This window comes from Acipenser ruthenus, chromosome 1 (genome assembly GCF_902713425.1).
Source record: "Acipenser ruthenus chromosome 1, fAciRut3.2 maternal haplotype, whole genome shotgun sequence".
Lineage (NCBI taxonomy): Eukaryota > Metazoa > Chordata > Actinopteri > Acipenseriformes > Acipenseridae > Acipenser > Acipenser ruthenus.
In genome coordinates this window covers 85,089,356-85,106,330 of record NC_081189.1, presented here as the reverse complement: position 1 = coordinate 85,106,330, position 16,975 = coordinate 85,089,356, and positions in this window count along the sequence as shown.

The window sequence follows — 16,975 nt, the reverse complement described above, 5'->3', positions numbered from 1 at the left end:
GCTCATGGTCTCCGTGAACGCACCCGCTGTCTCCAAACCTTGCAGAGCAGCACATTGAAGCGCTTGAAAACACAGCACAACATTCCCTAATAACACTTGCAATGCATTATGACTTCAAAGGTATGACTTTAAGTCTATGACATTATTATTTATTTTGTTTTATTTCTTTGATCACCAACTGCCACGACAACACACTCGTTTTTTTATGCAGTACTCCTGACGAACTTCACCCATTGCCCGCATCGTACCGGTTCTTAAGGTAGCTTGTGTTGGAGCAGCAGGACAAGCTCGCCATCCCGCCCGCTGCTTTCCTGCATTATTGCTCACGAAAACACAACGCACCCAGGGGAGAGATACCATGGTAAATAGGTAACCTATTTACCATGGTATCCCTCCCCTGCGGCGGCTGCTCTTGATCTCCGGCTGCTCATGGTCTCCGTGAACGCACCCGCTGTCTCCAAACCTTGCAGAGCAGCACATTGAAGCGCTTGAAAACACAGCACAACATTCCCTAATAACACTTGCAATGCATTATGACTTCAAAGGTATGACTTTAAGTCTATGACATTATTATTTATTTTGTTTTATTTCTTTGATCACCAACTGCCACGACAACACACTCGTTTTTTTATGCAGTACTCCTGACGAACTTCACCCATTGCCCGCATCGTACCGGCTCTTAAGGTAGCTTGTGTTGGAGCAGCAGGACAAGCTCGCCATCCCGCCCGCTGCTTTCCTGCATTATTGCTCACGAAAACACAACGCACCCAGGGGAGAGATACCATGGTAAATAGGTAACCTATTTACCATGGTATCCCTCCCCTGCGGCGGCTGCTCTTGATCTCCGGCTGCTCATGGTCTCCGTGAACGCACCCGCTGTCTCCAAACCTTGCAGAGCAGCACATTGAAGCGCTTGAAAACACAGCACAACATTCCCTAATAACACTTGCAATGCATTATGACTTCAAAGGTATGACTTTAAGTCTATGACATTATTATTTATTTTGTTTTATTTCTTTGATCACCAACTGCCACGACAACACACTCGTTTTTTTATGCAGTACTCCTGACGAACTTCACCCATTGCCCGCATCGTACCGGCTCTTAAGGTAGCTTGTGTTGGAGCAGCAGGACAAGCTCGCCATCCCGCCCGCTGCTTTCCTGCATTATTGCTCACGAAAACACAACGCACACAGGGGAGAGATACCATGGTAAATAGGTAACCTATTTACCATGGTATCCCTCCCCTGCGGCGGCTGCTCTTGATCTCCGGCTGCTCATGATCTCCGTGAACGCACCCGCTGTCTCCAAACCTTGCAGAGCAGCACATTGAAGCGCTTGAAAACACAGCACAACATTCCCTAATAACACTTGCAATGCATTATGACTTCAAAGGTATGACTTTAAGTCTATGACATTATTATTTATTGATTTTATTTTGTTTTATTTCTTTGATCACCAACTGCCACGACAAAACACTCGTTTTTTTATGCAGTACTCCTGACGAACTTCACCCATTGCCCGCATCGTACCGGCTCTTAAGGTAGCTTGTGTTGGAGCAGCAGGACAAGCTCGCCATCCCGCCCGCTGCTTTCCTGCATTATTGCTCAGGAAAACACAACGCACACAGGGGAGAGATACCATGGTAAATAGGTAACCTATTAGGTAATCTGCGTTCACGGAGATATGTAACCTATTTACCATGGTATCCCTCCCCTGCGGCGGCTGCTCTTGATCTCCGGCTGCTCATGATCTCCTAGAACGCACCCGCTGTCTCCAAACCTTGCAGAGCAGCACATTGAAGCGCTTGAAAACACAGCACAACATTCCCTAATAACACTTGCAATGCATTATGACTTCAAAGGTATGACTTTAAGTCTATGACATTATTATTTATTGATTTTATTTTGTTTTATTTCTTTGATCACCAACTGCCACGACAACACACTCGTTTTTTTTATGCAGTACTCCTGACGAACTACACCCATTGCCCGCATCGTACCGGCTCTTAAGGTAGCTTGTGTTGGAGCAGCAGGACAAGCTCGCCATCCCGCCCGCTGCTTTCCTGCATTATTGCTCACGAAAACACAACGCACCCAGGGGAGAGATAACATGGTAAATAGGTAACCTATTTACCATGGTATCCCTCCCCTGCGGCTGCTGCTCTTGATCTCCGGCTGCTCATGATCTCCGTGAACGCACCCGCTGTCTCCAAACCTTGAAGAGCAGCACATTGAAGCGCTTGAAAACACAGCACAACATTCCCTAATAACACTTGCAATGCATTATGACTTCAAAGGTATGACTTTAAGTCTATGACGTTATTATTATTTATTGATTTTATTTTGTTTTATTTCTTTGATCACCAACTGCCACGACAACACACTCGTTTTTTTATGCAGTACTCCTGACGAACTTCACCCATTGCCCGCATCGTACCGGCTCTTAAGGTAGCTTGTGTTGGAGCAGCAGGACAAGCTCGCCATCCCGCCCTCTGCTTTCCTGCATTATTGCTCAGGAAAACACAACGCACACAGGGGAGAGATACCATGGTAAATAGGTAACCTATTAGGTAATCTGCGTTCACGGAGATATGTAACCTATTTACCATGGTATCCCTCCCCTGCGGCGGCTGCTCTTGATCTCCGGCTGCTCATGATCTCCTAGAACGCACCCGCTGTCTCCAAACCTTGCAGAGCAGCACATTGAAGCGCTTGAAAACACAGCACAACATTCCCTAATAACACTTGCAATGCATTATGACTTCAAAGGTATGACTTTAAGTCTATGACGTTATTATTATTTATTGATTTTATTTTGTTTTATTTCTTTGATCACCAACTGCCACGACAACACACTCGTTTTTTTATGCAGTACTCCTGACGAACTTCACCCATTGCCCGCATCGTACCGGCTCTTAAGGTAGCTTGTGTTGGAGCAGCAGGACAAGCTCGCCATCCCGCCCTCTGCTTTCCTGCATTATTGCTCAGGAAAACACAACGCACACAGGGGAGAGATACCATGGTAAATAGGTAACCTATTAGGTAATCTGCGTTCACGGAGATATGTAACCTATTTACCATGGTATCCCTCCCCTGCGGCGGCTGCTCTTGATCTCCGGCTGCTCATGATCTCCTAGAACGCACCCGCTGTCTCCAAACCTTGCAGAGCAGCACATTGAAGCGCTTGAAAACACAGCACAACATTCCCTAATAACACTTGCAATGCATTATGACTTCAAAGGTATGACTTTAAGTCTATGACATTATTATTTATTGATTTTATTTTGTTTTATTTCTTTGATCACCAACTGCCACGACAACACACTCGTTTTTTTATGCAGTACTCCTGACGAACTTCACCCATTGCCCGCATCGTACCGGCTCTAAGGTAGCTTGTGTTGGAGCAGCAGGACAAGCTCGCCATCCCGCCCGCTGCTTTCCTGCATTATTGCTCACGAAAACACAACGCACCCAGGGGAGAGATACCATGGTAAATAGGTAACCTATTTACCATGGTATCCCTCCCCTGCGGCGGCTGCTCTTGATCTCCGGCTGCTCATGATCTCCTAGAACGCACCCGCTGTCTCCAAACCTTGCAGAGCAGCACATTGAAGCGCTTGAAAACACAGCACAACATTCCCTAATAACACTTGCAATGCATTATGACTTCAAAGGTATGACTTTAAGTCTATGACATTATTATTTATTGATTTTATTTTGTTTTATTTCTTTGATCACCAACTGCCACGACAACACACTCGTTTTTTTATGCAGTACTCCTGACGAACTTCACCCATTGCCCGCATCGTACCGGCTCTTAAGGTAGCTTGTGTTGGAGCAGCAGGACAAGCTCGCCATCCCGCCCGCTGCTTTCCTGCATTATTGCTCACGAAAACACAACGCACCCAGGGGAGAGATACCATGGTAAATAGGTAACCTATTTACCATGGTATCCCTCCCCTGCGGCGGCTGCTCTTGATCTCCGGCTGCTCATGGTCTCCGTGAACGCACCCGCTGTCTCCAAACCTTGCAGAGCAGCACATTGAAGCGCTTGAAAACACAGCACAACATTCCCTAATAACACTTGCAATGCATTATGACTTCAAAGGTATGACTTTAAGTCTATGACATTATTATTTATTTTGTTTTATTTCTTTGATCACCAACTGCCACGACAACACACTCGTTTTTTTATGCAGTACTCCTGACGAACTTCACCCATTGCCCGCATCGTACCGGTTCTTAAGGTAGCTTGTGTTGGAGCAGCAGGACAAGCTCGCCATCCCGCCCGCTGCTTTCCTGCATTATTGCTCACGAAAACACAACGCACCCAGGGGAGAGATACCATGGTAAATAGGTAACCTATTTACCATGGTATCCCTCCCCTGCGGCGGCTGCTCTTGATCTCCGGCTGCTCATGGTCTCCGTGAACGCACCCGCTGTCTCCAAACCTTGCAGAGCAGCACATTGAAGCGCTTGAAAACACAGCACAACATTCCCTAATAACACTTGCAATGCATTATGACTTCAAAGGTATGACTTTAAGTCTATGACATTATTATTTATTTTGTTTTATTTCTTTGATCACCAACTGCCACGACAACACACTCGTTTTTTTATGCAGTACTCCTGACGAACTTCACCCATTGCCCGCATCGTACCGGCTCTTAAGGTAGCTTGTGTTGGAGCAGCAGGACAAGCTCGCCATCCCGCCCGCTGCTTTCCTGCATTATTGCTCACGAAAACACAACGCACCCAGGGGAGAGATACCATGGTAAATAGGTAACCTATTTACCATGGTATCCCTCCCCTGCGGCGGCTGCTCTTGATCTCCGGCTGCTCATGATCTCCGTGAACGCACCCGCTGTCTCCAAACCTTGCAGAGCAGCACATTGAAGCGCTTGAAAACACAGCACAACATTCCCTAATAACACTTGCAATGCATTATGACTTCAAAGGTATGACTTTAAGTCTATGACATTATTATTTATTGATTTTATTTTGTTTTATTTCTTTGATCACCAACTGCCACGACAACACACTCGTTTTTTTATGCAGTACTCCTGACGAACTTCACCCATTGCCCGCATCGTACCGGCTCTTAAGGTAGCTTGTGTTGGAGCAGCAGGACAAGCTCGCCATCCCGCCCGCTGCTTTCCTGCATTATTGCTCAGGAAAACACAACGCACACAGGGGAGAGATACCATGGTAAATAGGTAACCTATTAGGTAATCTGCGTTCACGGAGATATGTAACCTATTTACCATGGTATCCCTCCCCTGCGGCGGCTGCTCTTGATCTCCGGCTGCTCATGATCTCCTAGAACGCACCCGCTGTCTCCAAACCTTGCAGAGCAGCACATTGAAGCGCTTGAAAACACAGCACAACATTCCCTAATAACACTTGCAATGCATTATGACTTCAAAGGTATGACTTTAAGTCTATGACATTATTATTTATTGATTTTATTTTGTTTTATTTCTTTGATCACCAACTGCCACGACAACACACTCGTTTTTTTTATGCAGTACTCCTGACGAACTACACCCATTGCCCGCATCGTACCGGCTCTTAAGGTAGCTTGTGTTGGAGCAGCAGGACAAGCTCGCCATCCCGCCCGCTGCTTTCCTGCATTATTGCTCACGAAAACACAACGCACCCAGGGGAGAGATAACATGGTAAATAGGTAACCTATTTACCATGGTATCCCTCCCCTGCGGCTGCTGCTCTTGATCTCCGGCTGCTCATGATCTCCGTGAACGCACCCGCTGTCTCCAAACCTTGAAGAGCAGCACATTGAAGCGCTTGAAAACACAGCACAACATTCCCTAATAACACTTGCAATGCATTATGACTTCAAAGGTATGACTTTAAGTCTATGACGTTATTATTATTTATTGATTTTATTTTGTTTTATTTCTTTGATCACCAACTGCCACGACAACACACTCGTTTTTTTATGCAGTACTCCTGACGAACTTCACCCATTGCCCGCATCGTACCGGCTCTTAAGGTAGCTTGTGTTGGAGCAGCAGGACAAGCTCGCCATCCCGCCCTCTGCTTTCCTGCATTATTGCTCAGGAAAACACAACGCACACAGGGGAGAGATACCATGGTAAATAGGTAACCTATTAGGTAATCTGCGTTCACGGAGATATGTAACCTATTTACCATGGTATCCCTCCCCTGCGGCGGCTGCTCTTGATCTCCGGCTGCTCATGATCTCCTAGAACGCACCCGCTGTCTCCAAACCTTGCAGAGCAGCACATTGAAGCGCTTGAAAACACAGCACAACATTCCCTAATAACACTTGCAATGCATTATGACTTCAAAGGTATGACTTTAAGTCTATGACATTATTATTTATTGATTTTATTTTGTTTTATTTCTTTGATCACCAACTGCCACGACAACACACTCGTTTTTTTATGCAGTACTCCTGACGAACTTCACCCATTGCCCGCATCGTACCGGCTCTAAGGTAGCTTGTGTTGGAGCAGCAGGACAAGCTCGCCATCCCGCCCGCTGCTTTCCTGCATTATTGCTCACGAAAACACAACGCACCCAGGGGAGAGATACCATGGTAAATAGGTAACCTATTTACCATGGTATCCCTCCCCTGCGGCGGCTGCTCTTGATCTCCGGCTGCTCATGATCTCCGTGAACGCACCCGCTGTCTCCAAACCTTGCAGAGCAGCACATTGAAGCGCTTGAAAACACAGCACAACATTCCCTAATAACACTTGCAATGCATTATGACTTCAAAGGTATGACTTTAAGTCTATGACATTATTATTTATTGATTTTATTTTGTTTTATTTCTTTGATCACCAACTGCCACGACAACACACTCGTTTTTTTATGCAGTACTCCTGACGAACTTCACCCATTGCCCGCATCGTACCGGCTCTTAAGGTAGCTTGTGTTGGAGCAGCAGGACAAGCTCGCCATCCCGCCCGCTGCTTTCCTGCATTATTGCTCACGAAAACACAACGCACCCAGGGGAGAGATACCATGGTAAATAGGTAACCTATTTACCATGGTATCCCTCCCCTGCGGCGGCTGCTCTTGATCTCCGGCTGCTCATGATCTCCGTGAACGCACCCGCTGTCTCCAAACCTTGCAGAGCAGCACATTGAAGCGCTTGAAAACACAGCACAACATTCCCTAATAACACTTGCAATGCATTATGACTTCAAAGGTGTAGGAGCCAATTAGTATTTTTTGCCTATATTATTTATGAGAAGACATATTTTGATACATTATATTTGTCTATTACGCATTTACAGTAATAGGATAGTATATCTTTAAGAGAGCGAGCTTTGTTAGGTTCTGGGGCTCGTGCGCTTTTGTAAAAATTCGTTAAATAACTGTCACTTGTTACTCTGTTGTAGACATAGCTTTGGAGCCTCACGGTTTTCTTACCGTGTCGTGTAATCTTCGTTATTCTGTGGAAATTACCAGTCAATAACTTATCTGTTATTACGCTGAAGATCCTGTAAAATAACTGTGAATACTAACCTGTGGAAATCTGAGGAATAAAAGTTGTATTGCTTTATTTTACTACGGAGTCTGTGTGGATTGGATAACGTTAGATGGATACGCGTCAGCCATACCAGCCCAAGCTATGCAAATTTGGATTTTACACATACATATAGTAAGAAAACCCAGCTCCGGTTGGAAAATTGAACGTGTAAAAAAGGAGCTTTTGGATACTAGGACAAGTACAAAGAAGGATACGGAAGGTCGCGTTGAATGGGCAAACTCGACAGCAAAGTAAGTCCTGTTCATTTCTCAGTGTAGCCTTCGCTATTTATGTCACAGTAAAAAGGGATAGTACAGTTCCGGATTTATCTCCTTCGTTGCTAGTTCTATGTGTCGGACGTCGTGAAGGAATATTAGTGGAATATTGGACCATTTGCTGTATTTAGTGTGACGCAGCTATACTTTGGAAGTGCTTTGGAACGTACTGTGCTAGCTAAGCTACGTCATCATGGATGGTGATGAAGCGTTAGCTGTTTTACCTGTGGTTAAAAGGCAAGTGAAACCTACAGTGAAAGCTATGGAGGAAACGCAGAATCGTCTCATCGGCTCACGGAAAGCCAAGCTAGGTCAGCTGACAGGCAAAATGAATGAGATGCATCTTTTAATGGATGATGATGGTAACTTGGAAGTAATTAAGAACAAGCTGATGATTGAGCTCAGCCAGCTGTTTGGGGATTTTTGTGAGCTAAACACATCAGTAAAATGGTTACTTCAGCAGCAATCAGAGAAGGAAATGAATGACGATCAGCTTAACTGGTTTGAGCCCAAAGCTAGTTCATTCAGAGAATTCATAGAGAAAACAGAGGTATGGATGGAAGAAGTCCATCAACGTATGGAGCAAGTTAGGCAGTGTGATGAAGAGGTACAGCCATCAGATAGCATATCTAGTGCGTCATTTACTACTCGGAGGAAAAAACAAAGTCACGCTGGGCTTTCTTCACAAGCTTCATCTTCTGCCTCATCTGCACGTTTAAAGGCTGAAGTAGAAAGAGCTGCTTTGCTAGCTCAAGCAGCTGCTCTGAAGCAAAAGCAAGCTTTAGACAGACAGGAAATCCAGCTAAAGGCTCAGAGAGAAGAGCTGGAGTTACAAACCGCTTTAGCAGCCTCAAATGCTAAAATTAAGGTTTTGGAAGAGTTGGAGGGTTTTCAAGTCCCACCCAAATGCCTGAGTGATGAAATGAACTCCTACCTGGAGTCACACAAGGTCCTACCTGCTATGAAAAAGGTTAGTTATAGCAACAAAGATGAAGAGTCACTTGAAGCTCGAAGCCAAAGCCAGCCTACCTCTACCGCCGTACGTACTGCTGTGGAGGGAGAACAACAGTTGAGTTTCAGTAACCAAAGAACACCTACCAGTGCCGCTCTGCCAGAAGATGATGTTACAGGGACGTTGTACAGTGTCATGCTGCGACAAAACAATATCACAGAATTCCTGGTGAAACAACAAAGGCTATCTACACTACCACCATTGGACATACCCATCTTCAAAGGGGACCCTTTGGAGTACAAGCTGTTCATCAGAGCGTTTGAACACGGAGTGGAGGATAGGACAGATAGCAGCAAGGACAGACTTTACTTCATGGAGCAATACACCAATGGACAGCCCAGAGAGTTGATTAGGAGCTGCCTCCACATGGATCCAGAACGAGGGTATCGTAAAGCGAAGAAGCTTTTGGAAGAGCACTTTGGAGATGAATACAAGGTCTCTGTGGCATACATAGACAAGGCTCTGAGTTGGTCTACCATTAAGTCTGATGATGGAGAGGCACTCCATTCGTACGCTCTCTTTCTCACTGGATGTTGTAATGCCATGACGGATATGGAGTACATGGAAGAGCTCGACAATGCAGCTAACATGCGTGCTATTATTGCCAAACTTCCATACAAGCTGAGGGAGAGGTGGAGAGGCATGGCCTATGATATACAGGAGCGGCAGAAACGAAGAGCAAAGTTCAAAGACCTTGTCAACTTTGTCAACAAGCAAGCTAAGATAGCACTGCACCCGCTGTTTGGAGACATAAAGGATGCCGCTGCAGTGAGGGGACAAGTGAAGTCTCATACATACTCAAAGTCACACAAGACAAGTGGTAGCAGGAAGAGTTTCACCACAGCTGCCACACCGGTGGACAACCAGACGGAAGGCACAGAGTCTAGGCCTATGGGAAATAATTATGGCAGTCCTAGCAGTGCATTTAACAAGCCCTGTCTCTTCTGCCAAGGTGATCATAGCATGGAGCTGTGTAAACAGATGAAGAAGTCTCTTCACAAGGAGAAGATTGACTTTCTACGGAGCAAAGGGCTATGCTTTGGCTGTCTGAAAAAAGGACATATGAGTAAAACTTGCAAGAGAAGCTAAGTTGCAAAGTATGCTCGTTGACACACCCTACTGTGTTGCACATGAAGATCAAGGAAAATGCTACTCTCAAGAAAGAGCCGGAAGAGCCATCAGAAGATGGTGAAAAACGGTCAGTCACTAGTGGTTTTGTTGGAACAGAGAAGGCGATCTGTGGACGTACCAAGGCCGGTGACGCTGACAGCATTTTGGCTATTGTACCCGTTCGAATCAAGTCGAAGAAGGGCAATAAAGTGGTGGCTACCTATGCTTTCCTTGACCCAGGCAGTACTGCCACTTTCTGCACTGAGGAGCTTATGAGTGAGCTCAATGTCAACGGTAGGAAGATAGACATACTGCTGAGAACCATGGGTGAAGAAAAGATTGTCAGCAGTCAGGTTGTGTCAGGTTTGGAGGTGAGCAGTCTGGAGGACAGCAACTTCATAGATCTTCCAGATGTCTTCGCTCAGAAGACCATTCCAGTGAGCAAGGAGAACATCCCACTGCAAAAGGAGGTGAACAGGTGGCCTTACCTGGAACAAGTGCGACTCCCTCATATTGACGCAAAGATAGGGCTGCTGATAGGGACGAACACGCCAAAGGCAATGGAGCCATGGCAGGTCATCAATAGTGTTGATGATGGACCTTATGCAGTGAGAACCATACTGGGATGGACTGTGAATGGTCCTCTTAGAGAAGACACAGGTAACGGGATAAGAAGTGGACTGATCCAGGTAACAACAAACCGAATATCAGTGGCCAGGCTGGATGAGCTGTGGAGTCAGCAGTTCAAGAATGACTTCCCTGAGTGTGGTCAGGATGACCAACTGGAAATGTCAAGGGAAGACCACCAGTTTATGGATTTGGTCTCACAGTCTGCCAAACTAGTGGACGGATATTACAGCATTAGGCTGCCGTTAAGGAATGAAGTGATCAACATGCCGAACAACCGCAGAGTAGCTGAACAGCGCGCTCTGAATTTAAGAAATAAGTTAATCAAGAATCCCTCGTTTCACGCCGACTACACTGCATTCATGGGTGACATCATCACGAAAGGCTATGCCAAGAGGGTTACCTGCGAGGAGGCCAGCCGCAATGACGGAAAGGTATGGTACATACCACATCACGGGGTGTACCATCCCAAGAAGAAGAAGATCCGTGTGGTGTTCGATTGTGGGGCATCGTTTCAAGGTACCACATTGAATGACCAGCTGCTACAGGGGCCGGATCTCACCAGCACTCTGATAGGTGTTATCACCAGGTTCAGACAGGAGCCAGTGGTGATTATGGCTGATGTGGAAGCCATGTTTCATCAAGTGAAAGTGCCAGCTGAAGATTCTGACCTTCTCAGATTTCTCTGGTGGCCACAGGGTGACATCAGACTAGCCATGGTGGAGTACAAGATGGTCGTGCACTTGTTCGGTGCAACGTCGTCACCAAGCTGTGCCAGTTTTGCCCTCAGAAAATGTGCCGAAGACAACAGAGAACAGTTTGACGCCAAGGTGGTCGACACAGTGCTGCACAATTTTTATGTCGATGACTGTCTGAAATCAGTCAGCTCAAAGGAAGAAGCTGTGTTATTGTATCATGACCTGAGAGCCATCTGTGCAAAGGGAGGATTCCGACTGACGAAATGGATGAGTAATTGTCGAGGTGTACTGTCTGCTATTCCTGAAGAGGAGAGAGCCAAGCAAGTCAAGGACTTGGACCTGGAACAAGATGTACTCCCTGTAGAGCGAGCATTAGGCGTACAGTGGTGTGTCCAGTCTGATACCTTCAAGTTCAGAATTGTCATTCAAGACAGGCCTTTTACCAGAAGGGGTATCCTTTCTGTAGTCAGCTCGATCTATGATCCTTTGGGAATCTTGTCGCCAGTGGTTCTGCCAGCTAAGAAGATCCTGCAAGAGCTTTGCAGAATGAAGCTAAGCTGGGATGATGTCATACCAGATCAGCTTGCTCAGCAGTGGTATGACTGGATGAAAGAGCTCCATCTGCTGAAAGACTTTGAGGTTGAGCGGTGTTTTAAACCTGCAGGCTTTGGAGACTCCTCATTCGCTCAGTTGCATCATTTTGCAGATGCGAGTGAAGAAGGCTATGGTACAGTGAGCTACCTGCTGCAATGGAACAGCTGCAATCAAGTACATTGCTCCTTTGTTATGGGGAAGGCCAGAGTTGCTCCGCTCAAGACAACCACCATTCCTCGCATGGAGCTCACTGCAGCCACTATGGCAGGACGCATGGATAAGATGCTGAGAAGGGAGCTGCAGCTGCAGCTCAAAGATTCCGTGTTTTGGACAGATAGTACTGCTGTACTGAAGTACATTAAAAATGAGACCACTAGGTTCCACACCTTTGTGGCCAATAGAATATCAGCGATTCTGAAGATGTCCGAAGCTTCGCAGTGGAGGTACGTTAATACTGCCAAGAATCCAGCTGATCATGCGTCGAGGGGACTGAAGGTGGATTCCTTCATGCGAAATGAAGCCTGGATCTCAGGGCCAGACTTTCTTGTGAAGTCGAAGGAGGATTGGCCAGAGTACCCAGACCTCCCTGTAGATTCTGCCATGGAGGACCCAGAGGTCAGAAGGGATGTTGTTGTGTACACTCTGACTGCTGAAGAGGAGTTGGATACAATTCAGCAGATGATGGAACACTTCTCTTCTTGGATTCGTCTTAAGAGGGCAGTGGCATGGGTCCTCAAGTTGAGAGGCACTCTGGTGCGTTTTTGTCAAAAGAGGAAGGAGTTGAGTGTGGCCATCGCTCAGTCTGAGGATGATAAGAATCGACAAAAACTTGTGCTGGACAAGGAGATGCAGAGCTTCAAAGCAAGCCTAGACAAGAGAAACGTCACTGTGAAGGACCTTAAGGACGCTGAGTCGGAGATTATCCGCTACAGCCAGAGGAAGAAGTTTCCTGAGGAGATATCCACCCTGCAGAAGGGTGAGAGTGTGAAGAAGAGCAGTCATATTTATAAGCTCAACCCTGTGTTACAAGATGGAGTACTTAGAGTCGGTGGAAGACTCAGTAGGGCAGCTATGCCTGAAGAATCTAAACACCCTGCCATCCTATCGAAAGACCTCCATGTGGCAGAGCTTATCCTACGTGAGATCCACCAGGATGTGGGTCACAGTGGTCGCAACCATATGCTATCCAAGCTGCGCTTAAACTATTGGATTCCTGGTGCCAATGCAGCTATAAGAAGAGTTCTATCCAAGTGTGTTGTCTGTCGGCGGTTTCATGGTGCTGCTGGGCGACAACAGATGGCTGATCTACCCCAGGACAGAGTCTTGCCGGATGAACCTCCATTCACGAACACTGGTGTAGACTACTTTGGTCCGTTTGAGGTTCGGCGTGGAAGAAGTGTTGTGAAGAGGTATGGGGTTATCTTTACCTGCATGGCTATCCGGGCTGTCCATATTGAGGTAGCGTCATCTCTGGATACAGACTCGTTTATCAATGCACTTCGCCGCTTTATAGCCAGAAGAGGTCAAGTGTCATTGCTTCGTTCAGACAATGGAACTAACTTCATTGGAGCTGAACGTGAACTTAGGGAAGCAATCAAAGGATGGAATTGCTCCAAGATCAAAAACACTCTCCTTCAGAATGGAATCAAGTGGATGTTCAACCCCCCTACAGGATCTCATCATGGTGGTGTCTGGGAGAGGTTGATCAGGTCAGTAAGGAAGATTCTTAATGCCACTTTGAGAGTACAAGTTCTGGACGAGGAGGGCCTTCACACTGTTCTGTGTGAGGCAGAAGCTATCATCAATAGTCGTCCGATTACTAAGGCATCCAATGACCCAAATGATCTGGAGGCGTTAACACCTAATCACCTGCTGCTCCTCAAGATCAAGCCATCTCTGCCTCCAGGGCTCTTTCAGAAGGAAGACATCTACTCTCGTAGAAGGTGGAAGCAAGTCCAGTACATGTCGGACCTGTTCTGGAAGAGGTGGACTAGGGAATATCTACCTCAGCTACAGGAGCGCCAGAAGTGGTCACGTGCGTCGCGCAACTTCGTTGTTGGAGATGTCGTGCTGGTGGTGGACGACTCAGCACCTCGTAATTCCTGGGTCATGGGAAAGGTCATCCAGGTTGTGCCAGACAGACATGGATTTGTACGTCAGGTCCGCATCAAGACTAAGACCAGCGTACTGTACAGACCCATCACTAAGGTCTGTCTACTTCAAGAAGCTGAATAAGAATGAGACAGTGGTAAAGACTGTTCTCCTACGGTGAGTCATGTACTAGTAACCTCTGACTCCAGGTAATGTAAGGTAATTGAAGACTCAAGATTGCTCAAGAAAAGGTTTTCAGTTAACTTGGCTCCTTGTTTTTTATTTGGTTAGTAATTGTTTTGTGATTTAGATAACAATTAGGGGCCGGTATGTAGGAGCCAATTAGTATTTTTTGCCTATATTATTTATGAGAAGACATATTTTGATACATTATATTTGTCTATTACGCATTTACAGTAATAGGGTAGTATATCTTTAAGAGAGCGAGCTTTGTTAGGTTCTGGGGCTCGTGCGCTTTTGTAAAAATTCGTTAAATAACTGTCACTTGTTACTCTGTTGTAGACATAGCTTTGGAGCCTCACGGTTTTCTTACCGTGTCGTGTAATCTTCGTTATTCTGTGGAAATTACCAGTCAATAACTTATCTGTTATTACGCTGAAGATCCTGTAAAATAACTGTGAATACTAACCTGTGGAAATCTGAGGAATAAAAGTTGTATTGCTTTATTTTACTACGGAGTCTGTGTGGATTGGATAACGTTAGATGGATACGCGTCAGCCATACCAGCCCAAGCTATGCAAATTTGGATTTTACACATACAAAAGGTATGACTTTAAGTCTATGACATTATTATTTATTGATTTTATTTGGTTTTATTTCTTTGATCACCAACTGCCACGACAACACACTCGTTTTTTTATGCAGTACTCCTGACGAACTTCACCCATTGCCCGCATCGTACCGGCTCTTAAGGTAGCTTGTGTTGGAGCAGCAGGACAAGCTCGCCATCCCGCCCGCTGCTTTCCTGCATTATTGCTCACGAAAACACAACGCACACAGGGGAGAGATACCATGGTAAATAGGTAACCTATTAGGTAATCTGCGTTCACGGAGATAGGTAACCTATTTACCATGGTATCCCTCCCCTGCGGCGGCTGCTCTTGATCTCCGGCTGCTCATGATCTCCTAGAACGCACCCGCTGTCTCCAAACCTTGCAGAGCAGCACATTGAAGCGCTTGAAAACACAGCACAACATTCCCTAATAACACTTGCAATGCATTATGACTTCAAAGGTATGACTTTAAGTCTATGACATTATTATTTATTAATTTTATTTTGTTTTATTTCTTTGATCACCAACTGCCACGACAACACACTCGTTTTTTTTTTATGCAGTACTCCTGACGAACTTCACCCATTGCCCGCATCGTACCGGCTCTTAAGGTAGCTTGTGTTGGAGCAGCAGGACAAGCTCGCCATCCCGCCCGCTGCTTTCCTGCATTATTGCTCACAAAAACACAACGCACCCAGGGGAGAGATACCATGGTAAATAGGTAACCTATTTACCATGGTATCCCTCCCCTGCGGCGGCTGCTCTTGATCTCCGGCTGCTCATGATCTCCGTGAACGCACCCGCTGTCTCCAAACCTTGCAGAGCAGCACATTGAAGCGCTTGAAAACACAGCACAACATTCCCTAATAACACTTGCAATGCATTATGACTTCAAAGGTATGACTTTAAGTCTATGACATTATTATTTATTGATTTTATTTTGTTTTATTTCTTTGATCACCAACTGCCACGACAACACACTCGTTTTTTTTATGCAGTACTCCTGATGAACTTCACCCATTGCCCGCATCGTACCGGCTCTTAAGGTAGCTTGTGTTGGAGCAGCAGGACAAGCTCGCAATCCCGCCCGCTGCTTTCCTGCATTATTGCTCACGAAAACACAACGCACCCAGGGGAGAGATACCATGGTAAATAGGTAACCTATTTACCATGGTATCCCTCCCCTGCGGCGGCTGCTCTTGATCTCCGGCTGCTCATGATCTCCGTGAACGCACCCGCTGTCTCCAAACCTTGCAGAGCAGCACATTGAAGCGCTTGAAAACACAGCACAACATTCCCTAATAACACTTGCAATGCATTATGACTTCAAAGGTATGACTTTAAGTCTATGACATTATTATTTATTGATTTTATTTTGTTTTATTTCTTTGATCACCAACTGCCACGACAACACACTCGTTTTTTTATGCAGTACTCCTGACGAACTTCACCCATTGCCCGCATCGTACCGGCTCTTAAGGTAGCTTGTGTTGGAGCAGCAGGACAAGCTCGCCATCCCGCCCGCTGCTTTCCTGCATTATTGCTCACGAAAACACAACGCACCCAGGGGAGAGATACCATGGTAAATAGGTAACCTATTTACCATGGTATCCCTCCCCTGCGGCGGCTGCTCTTGATCTCCGGCTGCTCATGATCTCCGTGAACGCACCCGCTGTCTCCAAACCTTGCAGAGCAGCACATTGAAGCGCTTGAAAACACAGCACAACATTCCCTAATAACACTTGCAATGCATTATGACTTCAAAGGTATGACTTTAAGTCTATGACATTATTATTTATTGATTTTATTTTGTTTTATTTCTTTGATCACCAACTGCCACGACAACACACTCGTTTTTTTTATGCAGTACTCCTGACGAACTTCACCCATTGCCCGCATCGTACCGGCTCTTAAGGTAGCTTGTGTTGGAGCAGCAGGACAAGCTCGCCATCCCGCCCGCTGCTTTCCTGCATTATTGCTCACGAAAACACAACGCACCCAGGGGAGAGATACCATGGTAAATAGGTAACCTATTTACCATGGTATCCCTCCCCTGCGGCGGCTGCTCTTGATCTCCGGCTGCTCATGATCTCCGTGAACGCACCCGCTGTCTCCAAACCTTGCAGAGCAGCACATTGAAGCGCTTGAAAACACAGCACAACATTCCCTAATAACACTTGCAATGCATTATGACTTCAAAGGTATGACTTTAAGTCTATGACATTATTATTTATTGATTTTATTTTG